The following is a 19,118-nucleotide window of genomic DNA, read 5'->3' as shown; positions in this document are numbered from 1 at the left end:
GATACAGTTCAGAGGACTGAGACCGCAATAAAAGACAACAAAAAGTTCATTGAGAGCCTGAATCTGGTTTTGGTAGATCTTTTTCAAATTGTAACCAATCGGTACAAGAATGAAATAGGGAACCACACTCAATTGACACTTTGACAACCTTTGTCATTGATGCCAAAGCGGGAGTACTGGAATGAGAAACATAACTAGCAAATGACTCATCAGCTCAGGGGGAACACATATTCTTTTGGTACACAATTTTGGTGATTCTGGTAGATTCTTTTTGGATATCAATTTTTGGATTTTTCTCATGAGTGTTGCCATCAATGCCAAAGGGGGATATTGTTGGCAAATGCACACTCCAATGAGATATTGTAGGTGATTGAAGGTTTTGTCATTGATGGCAACCTTACAATCCTATGACATCGGCAAGGCAAGCTACTGGAACTAGCAAAGACAGACTCTATACCGACACAGAGACCACCAACAGTGAAAGGAAGCATACCGACACAGAAGCCGACAAGAATTTTGTTTGTAATATATTTTGTTAATTATTTTAAAATCATTGTAAGTCAACTTGGCAAGTTGTAAAATGACTCATATATATAAGACATAATTGTAAAACATTTTGTAATAGATGGAATATAATATATAGGTGAAATAAGGCAGACCTATTATGCGAATTATAGGTTAAGGGTTTATGTATGAAGCAGAGCTATAAACCGGTACTAGATCTGGCATAGTAGATGCTATTTTGAAGCAGTACAAGACATTGGATTTATATAATGTTGGCATTTTTTATATTTATGATGTGATTTCCATTGATGGACACACACTTGCATTGAGATCTCCTTTATATGTATGAGCATTAAGCTCAACCAGAATATGTTGCAACCGATATGTTGTATTATAGTCGTTAGACTATTGGTGTTTTGCAAATTGTGTTTACCGGTCTGAAGCGGCATGTCGACCCCAAGTGGTTCATGGATCCCAAGCGGTATGAGGGATTAAAGCGGCATAACACATTTTTACTAGTCTTCATTTTTGTCAAACCGGCAATCGGTATTTTGTATGAACTGGTAATACTCTGTGATGAGTTACCAACCGACATTTTGTGATGAGTTACCATCCACCGATTGTTTGATGGTGCCGACACTATAACAGTGCTTTTTGTGTCATGTTACCAGATACGTCTAGATGCATTGAACCTAGGAAATTGTATTGTAAACCTATTGGACCGACATGAAATCAGATTCCTTTATAAGGACATCATGTCTAGGATTTTAGGTTGTTGTTGTTGGTATTGTTGTTGTTGTTTTTGGTATTGTTGTTGTTGTTGTTGTTATTGTTGTTGTTGTTGGTATTGTTGTTGTTGTTGTTGTTGTTGGTATTGTTGTTGTTGTTGTTTTTGGTATTGTTGATGTTGTTGTTGGTATTGTTGTTGTTGTTGTTGGTATTGTTGCTGTTGTTGTTGGTATTATTGTTGTTGTTGTTATTGGTATTGTTGTTGTTGTTGTTGGTATTGTTGTTGTTGTTGTTGGTATTGTTGGTATTGCTGTTGGTATTGTTGTTGTTGTTGTTGGTATTGTTGTTGTTGTTGTTGGTATTGTTGTTGTTGTTGTTGTTGTTGTTGCTATTGTTGTTGGTGAAGCTGATATTGTTGCTAGGGTTTAAGGTGGTTGAGGAGTAAGAGAGAGTATGAATGTGTAGAAGACTAAAGTAATGCTCGAATGCATTAGGAACAAGATATCAAGGATCTAACCAAGCAATCTGTGCTATTTTCTAGATCACTCACTTGTTGATTACTCACATCTTCAACAAGTCTATAGCCCTTAACTGGGTAGGCCCAAAAGCCTTTTGTAAATCCTCTAACAAGGTGGTTCACATCTATAGATCTAAAATCCTCTAGCAAGGTAGTCTTTAATCAAACTTATCTCCTAACAGAGATTGAGATTCCTAACAAGATCTATTCTGGTAAAGAACATTGTAAGACCTTAACCGGTCTAGTTCTTATTCTGCAAATAGTTACTTGTGAGTTCCATCTCACCATGGTTTTTCTCATTTGGGTTTCCACATCAAAATCTCGTGTTATGGTGTTTGTGCTTCTGTGGGTGAATGCATTATTTGCTATTTGGTTTGCATGTGTGTTAACCGGTTTATCTACTAAACTGCTTTACCGGTTTACTATTAGTCTTGCAAAGTGTTTAAGTGCAGTGTTTTTTGGCATACTAATTCACCCCCCCCTCTTAGTATTCATCATATAATCCATTTTGTAAGTCAGTGAGACTTCCCATTTTGTAATTGAGCAGTGAGCTCTAGGCACTTGGCTTTCTTGCATGTGCAGGCCCCTCTTATAGCAGTAATATTATCTTATTGGCCAGTAAGTGAAATTGTGGGTCACAAATCCCACCGAGGTTTCTCCCACACTAGGTTTCCTCGTTAAACTATTGTGTTGTGGTGTGTTTTTCATGTGGTTGTTGTTATCTTTGTTTATTGCATTACTTTCTGTTTACTGGTATACTTTATTGATATGCTCCACATGTTTTAAGTTAAGAGAATCTTATAACCAGGTCAAATACTGATTCACCCCACCCTCTTAGTATCTATGAGAATCCTAAAAATAAAAAGGATTTTCCTCTCTATTCTCAGATTTGCCAGCAGATGAAAACTCTTCCTCCCTACTGGGAAATCTCTTATATCCTTCCAATGCCATGTTTGATTTTTTCCCTTTGTTCCTTTTCTTGGGACTTAACTAAACAAAATCTTCTTGTCCTTTGTGCAGAGACCTCCTCCCCTGCATAAATCTTATTGACAAATTCCTGGGGGTTTCTCTTATTTTCTCAACACACCAGCTATTATTCATGTATTAAATGTAGAGTCACCACCTCTTAAGAGGAACGATATCTTTTACTAATCTTCCAGGCTCCCTCCTCCAGCAGAGTCTAAAGTGAAACCACTAGAAATTTTGAATACTTCTTATCACGACTCCCTAGCAGAGTCACCAATTTGTTGGTGTCCAAAACCACAGATTGGAAAACCAAAGACTTGCCTAACCCTCAATTAATCCAATCAGCCTTGGCCAACGAAAAGGGATAGTCGAAGACCAAATCCCTCTGCACTTTAGGCTCCACTAAACCTAGGTGGGTGTACCCTACACTCTCAAGCATAAAAGAGGTTTGTTTATAGTGAATTTAAAGTTTTAATTAGATATCCTTTTGCAAGAATGGCAATAGTTTCCTGCTACTATACCTTATTATGTTCTTTTATTTGAATGCTTCTTGAATGTTGATAAAAGGAAATGAATGAGGATGTATTATGAAAGATGATTGCTCTTAAGCCTTGCAAAAATCATGTACAGATCAGTTCATATAGGATTGAGAAGAATTTTTCTCTGATAAGGACCTTATGCATAACAATCCCAACCCACAGAAGATAAATAACAGACTAGTGCCTCTATCCAGGGATATAGATGTTGCTTTGTGGACAACCAATTCAATCAACTCAAGAGACAAAATTAACTATCACTGTGAAGTTTTAGTATGTGTTACATAAATAATGAAAAACCAATTTCCTATTTAGTGCAACATCATGTCATGGCACATCACAGCAAGCCCAAAAGTATATTTATCAAGAGGAAAAAATTAATTCATCAACACATAAAGTATACACAATATTTTGAATAGAAACAGTGAACCTTGTATATTAATCTTGGAATAGGTATTGCATATAAAAGCTAACACTTTAAGATACTCCATTACAATCAATTTGCATCAACAGATACTTCTTCTTCCCATAGACTTCTCTAGTACATAATACTACAACCCTTACAAGCAGTATGAAGATCTATCTATATCCTTTACATACAAAATGACTCATTACAAATACACATGCTAAGAGATACGAATGAAAGGACAAACCCTTTAATTATCTAACAACTAATTGGATCAACAACTAAACAACCTAACTAAAACATTAATTGCACTATAAACATAAAACTAAATAATGAACTAAGATTTTTGATCCAGTCGTTGTCCAGACTTCTGAATGTGTCACAAATAGCCTGTGTCTTTGTAGGTTGTAGCATTGAATACTGGATCCTTGGTTGCGTTCTCGATCAGGTAAAAGTTCTCCAACTAATCAGTCATGTCATTCATATCAAGAATATCCATTTTGGCAATGGCTTGGGCTGCACTAAGCAAAGACTTACTCTCAGAAAGCCATACGGTCTTATCCTTAATTACACTTGCATCATCTACCAAATTGGGAACCCCATGCTAAAAATTTGGTGGCACTCATCGAATTCGGATTTCAATTCCTTCGTAAATTCACCGTGTGACAAGAAAACCTTGAATGTTTTTCTTCACCTTTTCCGTAGTCGATGCATCTTGTAACAATAGGTTGAGTCTATCTTGAATTCTAGTATTAGAAACCATATTGTCCATGTTCCTCTGATATACATCCCTGAATTTTTCCAATGCCTTCTCCATGTTATCATATCTTTTATTCATCAATATACAAGCAGTATCAGCCCTGATGCTCTTCATCTCCCTCTTCAACTTAGTGTGCTCATAAGCTAGTTTTTCAAATTTCTTCTTTCAGTGGCCTCCTGAATCAATAATGTGAGGGAACAGATGCCCACTCCTCTTAAGGGTTTCCTCATATAAAGCCTTATATTTATTTTTTTCTGCTATCTCATGTTTCATCTGAGCCTTATTGAATTTTGAGATATTAATGCCTATGTCAGCAGTGACCATAGGATCTACCTCTCCAACTTTCAAGGTCATCATGTAACCAAAAGATTTATCCACATCTATGATTTTTGGCCTTTTTTTCGGGGGGTACAATGCCCATAACAAAATTGCTTGTTCATCTGGATCATACCTCAATCTAATGAATGTATCATTAACCCCTTGGACATTCAACTTGAAGTCCTCATTGTCTGCATGTAATAAGTTGTCAAAAATGAATGATGCACTCAAATCCCATCCTGGGAAAAGAATAATACCCGCTTCCACTAGCAAATGCCTTCCTCTTTGAGGGATCATTGTCTCCATTTATGCATCAATATCATCTTTAAGCTTCTACAACATTTCCTCCTCATTCTCTAGTGTGATATTTGCCATTGCTTCCCTCAGCTTCTTCCCTTTGAAGTGGTATAAGAAGGATTTAAACTCTTTAGACTTGATGAATTGATCATCTAAAACAAATGAAGTGTGCTCTATCATCCTTTCATTTGTTTCTATATTTAGCACAACGTGGAGCTTATCCTGTGCTTCTAGTTCCTTCTCTTTCTCAGGTGCACAGAGCTTGGAAACTACCTCATTCTCCCCTGAATCACTTTGAGCTGGGTCTCCGTCCATGTTTTCTAGTCTCTATCTTCTCTCCTCCAATTTCTTCTCCAAGTTCTCCATAACCTCTGCAAGCTCCTCCACTTCCTTATTTTTACACATGTCTTCTCCTCGTGATGAAAGTAATCTCCCAATTCTTGTCTCTTCCTGCTTGTGTGGATTTAGCCCTCATGATAATAATGCATTCTAGATGTGTGCTGGAAAAGGTTGTACTCATCCACCAACTTCCTATCATTAAACTCATATGCTCTGGTACATACAATTTTAAAATCTAGGAAATTAAGTGGGCCAAGGAGGAAGGCTTTCTTATGTGCACCTCTGAAATGTTTGGCATTAGAGACACTTAGTTGCCTTACAATTTCCAAAAAAGAATGATGTTTGGTGCAGGCTTCGGTAGCACATAGGGGTAACCTTCAAATCCATAGCACCGAACAAAAGTGAAGTTTTGGCATGACTACCAATTGTTAGGTCCCGGAGACAATTGAGAGGGGGGAATGAATCAGTTGTCCAATAAATTCAACCAAAATTAACTTAACCAAAACTTAATGCTTAATGCTGGTAAACCAAACTTTATGTCGGTAGATAGTTTTATTAATTAATTGCAGTACCGGTAAAGATTAATGCATGAAATAGAAAGACAATAACATCCACAACACATAACACAAATATTTGTACATGGAAACCCTGTAAGGGGAAAAACCACGGTGGGAAGCCTTACCCACAATCAAATGATACTACTGCAGATAGTATGTGTGTACAATATGGAGTCTGCACATGCAGAAAGGCCAGCTGCCTAGAGGTCACTGCTCAATCACAAAATGGGAGTCACACTGACTACAATTGGATGGTTAAATCCAATGATAATGTACTGCTTAAAATAGCATATTCATATGCTGGATTTAGTACCAGTATAGTTCTGATTGCCTTCACAAAAACCTTCCTTCAACCTTCAAATTATTTTTGTGTGTATAGCTCTTCTTATTTTTGCATATATCCTATTACAATCCTTTTTCTTCTTATCGCATATCAATCTCACAAATGAGATCTTACATTTATACCATAACCTAAAACCAATTGAATAGGTCGGCTCACTAAAAGATATTACAATAAAATAAATTACAAATGAATCAATAAGCGATGCATCATGTCAGCTCAATGTATTTACAATAATGACAAAACATCTCCATAACGTGTTGTGCTGATCTGGAATAGATATGCTTGCCGGTGCATAAACTAGACCTATTTGCCGGTAACAACAAATATGCAAACCCGAATAGACCAATAACCAAATCGCCAAAACCAAGTGATCAAATAATATCTTCGACATAACCAAGTATTCTCCAAGTCATTCCAAGTGTCGGTGAACAATATAACCTATCAGTGAACCAAATACCGGTGATTGTGCATAAGTCATTGACTTGCCGATGAACATAACCAAAGATCTCCAAGTGCTGATAAGGTTGACAAGTGTTGACAAGTGCTGACATCAATGACAAAACCATATCAACATATCCAAAATACCAACAATCTCCCCCTTTGGCATTGATGGCAACACAAGATGGAAAAACCATCAAAGTGCCAAAATAGAAATGCCAAAAACCAAAAACCAACAATCTCCCAAAGAGATCATTAACCAGAAATCAAAATACATAATGTCTCTCCCCTAGGAATGATTTCTCCCAAAAGATATCTCTCCCAAAATGGTTTTCCATAATATCTTTCCACCTTTGACATCAAATACCAAAGCAATACAAAACCAAATACAAAATACCAACTCATTACAAAATACCAACTACTCCCGCTAAGAAGTAGCTCTCCTCATCAAAGCTAGAATAAAATATTTCTCTGTTAATTATGTTGGTTGATGACAAACATCAACTATCTAAGTGTCTACCAGTGGGGGTAGAACTCCAAGCTGCTCTCTGAGATATTCAAAAGTCTCCTTAGGAAAAGGCTTAGTAAAAATATATGTAATCTACTCTTTAGTATTCACATAAACCAATTTTACTTCTTTTGCTTCAACATTCTCTTTTAGAAAATTGAATTTGATAGAAACATGGTTAGTCTTTGAATGAAATACCGAGTTCTTTGATAAAAAAAACTACTGCCATATTATCACAGTAAATAGTTATAGGTTCCTTGCATTTTACCTTTATGTCCTTCAACATTTGTTTGATCCATACTACCTGTGTACAATTTGTTGTTGCAACATATTCTAATTCTATTGTTGATAGTGATGTACAGCTCTTTTTCTTGCTCATCCATGAAATTAGTTTGCTACCAAGAAAAAATGCTCTGTCAGTGGTGCTCTTTCTGTCATCTACATCTCCTGCCCAATTAGCATCTCTGTATGCACATAAATCAAAATTTTCATCTCTAGGATACCATAAACCAAGATTTGTAGTGCCTTGTAGGTACCAGAAAATCCTTTTTACTGTTGATTCATGATTTTCTTTAGGATTACTTTGAAATCTTGAAACAATACATACTGCATTCATAATATCAGGTCTTGTTTGTGTCAAATATAGTAAACCTCCTATCATAAACTTGTATCTAGTCAGATTAATAGGTGTTGATTCATCCTTCAAAGATAACTTATTAGTTGTAGTCATAGATATGCTTACCGGTTTAGAGTTTTCCATGCCAAATTTCTTTAGTAATTCCTTCAAGTACTTAGATTGACATAGGAATACACCTTTATCAATCTGTAAAATCTGCAATCGTAAAAAGAATTTTATCTCCCCAATCATAGACATTTCAAATTCTTGCTACATTTTGTTAGAAAAGTCTTTACACAATCCATCTTCTCCTCCAAAGATTATATCATCAACAAAAACTTTAATAACCAATATGTCATCATTATTCACTTTGTAGTATAGATTGTTGTCAGCATTACCTTTAGTGTATCCAATCTTCAAAAGATATTTGTCCAATCTACCATACCAAGCTCTAGGAGCTTGCTTTAGTCTATATAAAGCTTTCCTTAACCTGCAAACCATATGTTATCTGTCAAAGAAAATCTATCAGGTTGTTCAATATAAACTTCTTCTTCAAGGTCTCCATTCAAAAATGCACATTTAACATCCATTTGATATACTTTATAGTTCTTGTGTGCTGCAAAAGCCAATAAAAGTTTGATTGTCTCAATTCTAGCTACCGATGCAAAGGTTTCATTGTAATCAATTCCTTCTTTCTATGAATATCCCTTACACACTAATCTTGCTTTGTTTCTGATTACCTTTCCATCTTCATTAAATTTATTTCTAAAAACCCATTTAGTTCCAATTACATTTTTGTCTTTAGGTCGAGGAACTAATGACCAAGTGTTATTCCTTTCAATTTGTTCCAATTCATCTTCCATAGGTTTAATCCAATATTTATCTTCACATGCCTCATTAATTGATGTAGGTGCAATTTGAGAAATAAGACATACCTCTTCATTTGCCAATCTTCCTCTAGTCATAACTTCTTGATAGTTCTGATACTTAATATAAGTACAGATCCAATAGCCAACAAGATGAGAGGGGGGGTGAATCATACAAACTTATTAATCCATAAAAACATCAAATTCAACCTCGGTAACATATATCAGTCATATAATCAAAAATTGTCAAACATGCAAACTCAAAAGCATATGAACAATATAAACCTCATAACACCAGATTTAACGTGGAAACCCAAATAGGGAAAAACCACTATGGGATTTCGGACCCACTAAGAAATATACTCTTCTAGAGTATGCTCGATTAAAAGCCAATCCTGTTAAAGATTACAAAACACATTGCTAGATGTGACCCGGTTAAGGGATTTCCCTCAGATCTATTAGGATCTTCACTTTGTTAGAAGTGACCTTATCAAAGGATTTCAAACACTCATTTAGAACGTCACCTTGTTAGAGGATTTACATAAAAGACTGTTAAGTCCACTTGGTTAAGAGATTTCCTGTCACTTTCACAAAATAATTGTAATACAATCTATATGCAACTTCACATCTAAAATGCTAAAGCAGATTCTTATTTGTTCAATACAATCTAGACATAAAACTAATCTTGTCTATCTGCTGGGCATCAATACTCTATTATTCTAACAGGTCTTCAAGCTTTTGTTCTTGGTGATTACTATGTAGCATCCCTGTGCATACACTTGCTTGCATACATTGTTTATCAACAGTTCCTTATTTATAAACAATCATCTAACCGCTTAATCTCCTTGATCACATTTCCCATGGTCAATCATAGCCATCAGATCTTCAATCTTGTCCAGGTTCATTGTATCTTACGATCTGAAAAATGTTTTAACCTACCTTGGAACTTGCATATTCACCTTGGAACTTGTGTTAGGGTAATGCGATTCAATCTGAGCTGTAGATCTTCTTGCCGACTTTCCATTGCCTTAGATTTGTTAACAAACTTCTTCCATGGCTTGCCAATCATTGATCCGCTCCAGCTCATCAGTTTCTTTCATTAAATATCACATGTAAACATTTAATGCATTCTGTTATAGCTCGGTTACAACTCGGTGAATACTAAACTTTACTCAGTAGGCATTCTGTCTTCATTAACCGACTGCGATAACCTTAGGGTTTACTGACTAGGTTCCTTAGGTTTTATCGACTAGGTTCTTTGCTTGATAACATAGTATAGTATTACCCTATACATTTTACAACATATGTATGATGTTAAAATGATCTAAAGCATCAAGATCTCATCATTGTCTGACTCGGTAGAGTTGCCCATTGAATAGCTTATCCCTTTATTCATCATATTCTTTCCTATGTCTTTACTGACTTCTTTATAATCTTCATATCATATTTCTTAAGATATGGCAACATCATACTGAATTAGAAAATCAATTTCTTGACATCAATGACAAAATTATAATATCAAGACAGTAAAACATCTTTAATCAGTTATGTCCATAATCATCAACAACCTTCTCAATATCCTTGTTATATTGCCAACACTTCTTGAAATTTGTTTCCAATTATCTGATCTTCAGAGTGGTTCAATCTTACATACCGTGGTGTTTTTACTTGTTGTTGTTCTTAAGTAATTGTTGAATCCTCAAATGATGTCGGTGTAACTGGATCAACATTTTGTACTGGTGTACTCATAATAGATTCATTTGTGATTATCTCTATTGGCAGTTCAGAGTCCATGTACCTTGAATTTCCTCTAAACTATTCATCAATCTTCACATTTGCACTCTCAACAATTTTCTGCAATCTCTTGTTAAAACATCTATATGCCTTGCTCTTAGATGAATAACCAAGAAATATTCCTTCATCACTTCTAGGATCAAATTTGCCAATATACTCATTTATTCTAATATAGCATTTATTTCCAAATATTCTGAAATATTTAAGAGTAGGAGTATTTCCAAACCATAGTTCATGAGGGTTCTTACCGGTTTCACCTTTGATGTGAACTCTGTTGAATGTATAAACTATTGTATTCACTGCTTCTCTCCAATATATATGAGGTAGATTCTCTTCTGATATCATACTTCTTGCTGCATCCAAGATAGTTCTAGTTTTTCTTTCTACAACTCCATTCTGTTGGGGTGTCCGGGGTGCTGATAACTGTCTTCTGATCCCATTCAATTCACAGAATGTATTAAATTCCTCAGATGTTAATTCACCTCCTTGATTTGATCTCAAACATTTGATTTTATTACCAGTTTCATTCTCTACCATCACTTTGAATAGTTTGAATTTCCCAAATGCTTCAGATTTCTCCCTGAGAAAAGTAACCCAACACATTCTAGAATAGTCATCAATGATTAGCATAAAATATCTATCTCCTTGTATACTTCTAGTTCTTGCTGAACCACATAAATTAGTATGAATTAAATCAAGAACATTTTTAGATTTCTCTGAAATACTTTTGAAAGTTGCTCTAACTTGCTTTCCAAATTGACATTCCTTACATACCAGATTGTGAGGTTTAACAATCTTAGGTAAATCTCTTACTGCCTTAGTTGTACTAATTTTCACAATGCAATCAAAATTTATATGACAAAGTCTCTTATTCCATTACCAACTTTCATCAATATGTGCAATCAAGCATGCTTTCTCATTGTTGTTCAAATTAAAGATATTACCTCTAGTTTGATTACCGGTTGCAATTTCCAATCCAGTTCTGTTTAAGATTTTGCATTTACCATTCTTGAATTGTAATTGAAATCCTTTCTCAACTAATTGACCAACACTCAAAAGATTATGCTTCAAACCTTCTACATAGTAAACATTATCAGTATTGTGCTTACCATCAAAAGATATAGTTCCTTTTTCTTTGATCATACAAGCTTTATCATCTCAAAATCTCACTAGAGCTCCTTTGTAATCCTGAAAGGTTAAGAATTTACTCTTATCACCAGTCATGTGATGTGAACATCCCGAATCAATAATCCATTCATCCTTATCTTCAACTTTAGCTACTAGGGCCTGCTCTATTAGTTGAACAGTAGGTGTCAGTTGATCTTCTGTTATAGCAACAAAATCCCATCCATTGTTTGTCAGTTCCTCATCAGTAACTCCTTCATCAACATAATAACAAGATTTGTCTCTATTCTTCTTAAACTTGTATCTCTGATAATCAGGGTTAGGCTTATATGTTCTTTTAGCTTCTTCTCTTAGTCTTGCATGTCTATTAGGACATCTCGAAGCCATATGACCAATCTTATAATAGTTAAAACATTTAAAGGGTGTTTTACCTTCATACTTACTTCCAACTGGACCTTTATGCATTTTCCTTGCAAATAGTGCTTCAAGCTCTTCCAGTTCTTCCTTCTCCTTCCTGATATCTTCAAGTTCTCTTCCATAAAAGGATTTCCCATCTGATTTCTCAGATAATGATGATGCTTTGAAAGATAGATATGTCTTAATAGTAGCAATAGGACCAAATTCCTCAAGTTGAAAAGCTGAAAGTTTTCCAACCAAGGTGTCTCTAGATACTGATGCATTAGGCATTGTTCTTAATTCATTTATAGTAGTAACTTTCATTTTATATGCTAGTGGAAATACTCTTAAAACTTTAGAAACAATCTCATCTTCACTTAAGGTTCCTCCACAACATTGTATACCCAAACCAATTTCATTTACTCTTTCCATAAAAGCAGAATTTCTTTCATTTTCTTCCATTTTCAGATTTTCATACCTAACTCGAAAGCATTCAAGTTTTGCAATTTTGATTGTGGAATCTCCTTCATTCAATGTTTCCAATTTGTCCCAAATAGCTTTAGTAGTAGATCTATCTGATAATCCCATGACTTGCTGATCTGATAATGTGCTCAAAAGTGCTTCTCTTGCTTTGCAATCATTTTCCTCATCTTTAGCCAAGTTAGGTGGATTAGGTTAATCTTGAGTAGGAGCAATATAACCATTCTTTGTAACATCCCATATGTCCTTCCCAATGCAATTCAAATGTTTCTCCATCCTGATCTTCCATATGCCATAGTTGGTTCCATCAAGTTTCGAACTGTCCTTCTTGAAATAGTTAGAAGACATTGGATCTCCTCAAGTTGTTAAACTTCTGCAAAAAGAGGACTATGCTTTGATACCAATTTTTAGGTCTCGGAGACAACTGAGAGGGGGGGTGACTCAGTTGTCCAATAAATTCAACCAAAATTAACTTAACCAAAACTTAATGCTTAATGCTGGTAAACCAAACTTTATGTCAGTAGACAGTTTTATTAGTTAATTGTAGTACCGGTAAAGATTAATGCATGAAACAGGAAGACAATAACATCCACAACACATAACACAAGTATTTGTACGTGGAAACCCTATAAGGAGAAAAACCATGGTGGGAAGCCTTACCCACAATCAAATGATACTACTACAGATAGTATGTGTGTACAATATGGAGTCTGCACATGAAGAAAAGCTAGCTGCCTAGAGCTCACTGCTCAATCACAAAATGGGAGTCACACTGACTACAATTGCATGGTTAAATCCAATGATAATGTAATGCTTAAAATAGCATCTTCATATGCTAGATTCAGTACCGGTTTAGTCCTGATTGCCTTTACAAAAACCTTCCTTCAACCTTCAAATCATGTCTGTGTGTATAACTCTGCTTATTTTCGCATATATCCTATTACAATCCTTTTTCTTCTTATCGCATATCAATCTCACAAATGAGATCTTACATTTATACCATAACCTAAGACCAATTGAATAGGTCAGCTCACTAAAAGATATTACAATAAAATCAATTACAATTGAATCAATAAGCGATGCATCATGTCGGCTCAATGCATTTACAATAGTAACAAATATGCAAACCTAAATAGACCAATAACCAAATCACCAAAACCAAGTGATCAAATAATTTCTTTGACATAACCAAGTGTCGGTGAACAATATAACCTATCATTGAACCAAATAACGGTGACTGTGCATAAGTCACTGACTTGCTGGTTAACATAACCAAAGATCGCCAAGTGCTGATAAGGTTGACAAGTGTTGAAAAGTGTTGACATCAATGACAAAACCATATCAACATATCAAAAATACTAACACCAATCACCCCAATTGTGATTAACATTCGGATTTTGTGCTCATGAGGCCTAATAAACTTCTTTACATCCTTAGAAAATGATCCCTGCAGAGGCTCACCAAAGAGAAAGAAATTTGTCTTAACAAAGAATTCTTCAAATTTGAGGTAATGAGAATTTACACATCTGTAATCCCAAAGAGAAACCCATAACTGCACTAGTTGATCCTGTCCATTCTTCCCAACTGTATTTAAATTCAAACCTTCTAACCATAACCCTCTAAACCTCCCATAAAATAAAATAATATGCATTAACAACGAATAATGCTTGAAATGCTTGTCTAGATTTTCTTTCAAGTTCATGAAGCCTTCATGAAGTCTATCCACCAGGTATGAAGCAAAATCAAAAGCTCTAAGCTCATGTCTCTGAATATCTACTACTAAAACCAGTGGTCCTATGTTTTCTACATCAGGAGCTTCCACTCCTCCAACCTGACCACATGCCATATATGTATATTGTAAATATTTCTTGAAAATAGTCATATCATAAGGAGGACCATATTCCTCTATTAGCCTCCCCTTCTCTGCTTTGTGGATAGTGAGGTTCCAACCCTAGTATGTAGTATCCATTTTTCTGTATTCCTCTTCCAAATCCACAAAAGATAAGGTCACATTCGCCTCTAGATCTGCTGCCAAAACTTCCTAAATTGTGGCTACTGTAAAGTGAACTAAAGCAGTCCCCTTGGGCAATAAAATTTATCATTTGTCTGTATCATAATGTCTTACCAAGAGCTTCAATAAATCAATGTTTACAAAGACATTAGGTACCACGAGTTTACCTAAATTGGTACTCCACGGGTTTGAAATTGGCATGGGCTCATCCCTGCAGAGGTAATGAAAAAGAAATAGCTCGTGCCCTCACATTGTTGTGAATACATCTCCAATTTCTTTGTATCTATCTTCCACTTGGTCGCGAATAGGAAAATTCACCTTAGCTCTACGTGACCTATCTCCAAGAGAGCCCATCTGATCTATCATGTCTTGATTTAATTATCTGTGAGCCTCACTGACTTCACCCTTTGATTTTTTTGCGTGGTACTGGATATTTCAATAACCTTCTGCTTCCCTTATGAGCTTGATCCTTCCATCTCTGTAAATTCCTTTTCTCTATGCTCAGCAACTCCAAATATTTCTCAATAAACACCTGATATCTTTCTGCAATAACTGTATGTGAAATGCTATTATGCAACACTAGCTATATATCCCAAGGAGTCCAATCTTGTACTTAATTACTGCAATCTTGATGGATCTGCTTCATGTGTCATCAAACCTACTCAATGGATGCATTTAATGGAAGCCATTTTGTCATTTTTTCACATCAAGGCCTTCAATGGCTAATCGGCAAAACATTTCCTGATGATTCAATTGTTTAGTGTCGTTTGTTATGACTTTACCGCTTCTTACCTTCTGATTGGCACAATCTATCCTGACCGACTTACTGGGTCTCGAGATAGCAATTTTTCTCCTATCCCGATGGTTCACTTTATCCTTGTATACACATAAAAATTGGCTATGAGCAATTAAATAAATATTTAATATTTATTTAATACTTATTTTCTATTAAATAGTTAATTTGAAAAGATTAATTTATTTAATTCATTTCATGTCTTTCTATTAATTAATATTCTATTAATTAATTCATTTATCCTATTCTTCTAATTAATTAAATATCTAATATTTAATTATTCATCTAACCAAGTTAATTAAATATCTAATATTTTAATTATCTCCTCCAAACAATTAAAAATCTAATAGTTATTCTCCTATCCTATAGTCTCAAATATTAATTAATTCTCAAAATTATTTAATCCCTTTTCCAACTCACCCTTCCATCTCCACTTCATCTTCCCTTTGCCAACTCATCCAACATGTGGTTAAGGAAATTAATATTTCTTAAATATTAATTCATCATTTATCTTCAACTTCCAAACTTAATGAAAATTGTTTACGTACACATATTTCATAACCATTTCCTATATTCTCTCCAACACCCCCTACATCTTAGGAAGGACTTGAGTCAACTTGTCCTATCATGCCTAAATTTCCTCCAACCATCCCTAGATTCTCTCAGTCAACAACCTAGTCAAGGTGAGATGAGTGACACTTGTCTTCTCCTTCCCCCTTTCTCTCAACTTTCACCTTTGCTCACAGCCATCCAAATCTGTAGATCTAATCAAGACTGTTGATCTAAGACACATCATCTTATCCTCTCAAAATCTATAAAATCAAGAGCTTTAGTTGAGAGAGTTAGTCTCTAAATGGATCATATGCATCCATGAGTTTTTGAAGAAAATAGCAAATAGAAAATAGCAATAACAAATATCATATATCATTATAGCATATTCATTTTAGCCTAATCATGTAGTATTACATATCACAGTATTAGTTAACTACAAGTTATCAGTCCATTCTTCATATGCCATCTTGGAAGCTAACAGTGCATTGTCTGAGAGCACACCATCTGCAACTAGGAACAATGGAGCTAGGACACAATGAGACATAACCCATGAAGGTAAAATAATGTTTTATTTTAGTATGTATTTCATGCAGTTTCACTGGTGGATTTTGGATTTCCTGTATGCATTTCCATTGTATTTTGTGAAACTAACTTATTACAGGTAACATTCTGAAGATGAAATTCAAGCTCACACATTTTGGCACCCATCGTGGGGCTGGACCTTGCATATACCTTTAAAAAAATCTTGCAAAAGTAAAATTAACTCATTTGTAATGCAGATTCATGCATCTGCGAATTCTGACATCACTTTTGTTCGATAGGTTAGCGCTTTTGCATCATAGGTTAGTGTATTTGCATCACAGGTTAGCACATATGCCATGTAGGTTAGCACTTTTGTCTTAAAATCCGTGCATTTGCATCATAGGTTAGCGCATTTGCATCGCAGGTTAGCACATTTGCATCATAGGTTAGCGCTTCTGAACATAGGTTAGCACTTTTGTAACGCAGGTTAATGCATTTGATAGATGGGTTAGCACATATGTTCTCTAAGATAGCGCATTTGAAACAAAGTGCAAAAATTTTAATCAAATCTTGAAATTAGGCTTGTGCAAGGGTAATATATATGGCATATAACATTTAAGTATAAGTGACATTTCCTCTTCTCTTTTCTCTTTCTTATACTTTAAGTTATATTCCATATATATTGTCAGGATGTTTGAGAGGGGTTTCAGACCTCTAGGAGTTATAATACAAAATCAAGTTTTTGGAAGATCTTCCAAATTTCAGACTTAGTCAAATTTCGGGGCATTTCAGGACCAGGAGTGAAAAATTTGTAACCACGATTTGAAATTAGGCTTGTGGAAGCCCACCTAAGGTTTTTGATTTTCACTAACTTCTTTTTATTGCAGGTTTTTAACAATTTCTTGCAGATTTGGAGGAGTTAATCTAGGATTTAGTGATTTCTTTTCTATCTTTTTCAAAGTTGGTTAAAAAAAACTCATATTTCCTTTTGAAAAAAAAGAACTTCATTTTTTACTTTGGTGTTCTAAAAAGTACCTCACTTATTTTTGGGCTCTAAAAATAATCACATTTACAAGGTAAAAAGAACAACAAATCAAACATTTACTTTCTTGCAAAGTTGGGATTCACACCTCAAATTTTGGGCTCTAAAAAGAACAACAATCTTTCATTTTCTTGCAAAGGTAAAAAGCACAATCAATCTTTTTTTTTTGAAAGTTAAAAAGAACAATCAAATTGTCCATTCTTACAAAGCAAGTTACTTTTTACAATGATTTTCATTTAGTTGACTAGGATTTCCAATTCCTAGTTTAGAAAATCATTTGCTATGTGGGGCTAAAATAATCACCATGCTTGTTGGAGCAACATCTCCAAATAGGACTTAGCCAGCAATTGCTTTGAAAAGGTTAAAAATAAATTTGATTGCTTTGTCTTAAGTGGTAGGTATATGCTCTCCCCTTAATTGGGTGACCAAAAAGTCAAACCCACTCTTTTATGCTTTCTTTACTTTCAAGCATTAAATCCTTTAGAGGGCCTGCCTTCCCGAAGCCTCAAAAGGGCTAGTGTGAAGGGTACGACCCAAGTGGGAAATGGCTTTATCGCCAAGTTTACCAACCCACTATAATCAAATGTGGAGTTTGATGAAAATCCCCTCCAACAGAAGTGTGTATTTGATAGTCTTCCCCTAGTATCCTTGTGATGCGAAAAGTCTTTGTTCTAAAGGTTGGGAAGCCTCTTAATTGAGTTTATCATTTGTCGCACCGAATGAAATCCTTACTACAAACCATAGAAGTAGAAGCTTTGAGCCGAGTGAGTTGCCATACATTGGCAATATCATAGTGCAAGGGTGGGGAAGAATCTACCCCCAAGATTACTCACCATATATCTCCCAAGATAACTACCCAACTGTGAAGCAATTCACTTTGGGTTAATTTCTGGCAAAAGGCAAAAAAATGGGCGCCCTCTACAGGGTGACAAGGTTGTTTGAGCTGATGGAGTATCAAGACTAGTGGACTATGATATTGATGATGACCTTTGAATAAAGTGTTTATCTGATGTGTCCTTTATTGTAAATCAAACCAGTGAAAACATTCAGGATTTGAAAATATCCTCACAAAAATATACACTCAATGTTTAGCATAGGGATGATCATTGTTTTCATGTGTTCTATGTCTTCTTGTTATGAACATTGAAATATCTTGCAAATCAACCAATAAAACAATCATTTCAAAACAAAGAGAAAAGAGAAACCTTAGAGAGATAAGAATTTCAAAATCCAACAAATCACTTTTTTTGAGGTGGTTATCAACTTTTCAACTATCTTTAGGCAATTTTTTCATCCAACAAGATTAGGGGAGTATCAAACCAAGTGATCAAGAGTTTATCATCTAACTATCTCAATGACAACAATACCTAGATAGGTATTCAATTTAGTCAAATCAAGTTTCCATATCAAGAGACTTTATCCATATCATTTGACGTACTTTGTCATAGGGGCCTATTGAACAAACCCTCTATTCGACTTAGTGAGCTTGAGTATCTGAAACAAAGTATCCATCAATTCAACAATATCAACCTATCTAAACTAAAACTTTGATCACTCATGTGACCATCCCTTGTCACTTGAAAAAGAAGAAGCTTATTTAAAGGAAATGAGTCCTAACCCAAATCAAGATCAAGATATCATGGCTCTCCAATCTAATCACATTTTTTATCAAGATCCTACCTATCAAGAATCTTATGATGATC

The sequence above is a fragment of the Cryptomeria japonica genome, chromosome 11 (genome assembly GCF_030272615.1).
Source record: "Cryptomeria japonica chromosome 11, Sugi_1.0, whole genome shotgun sequence".
NCBI lineage: Eukaryota > Viridiplantae > Streptophyta > Pinopsida > Cupressales > Cupressaceae > Cryptomeria > Cryptomeria japonica.
Note: the sequence above shows the minus strand (reverse complement) of the source record.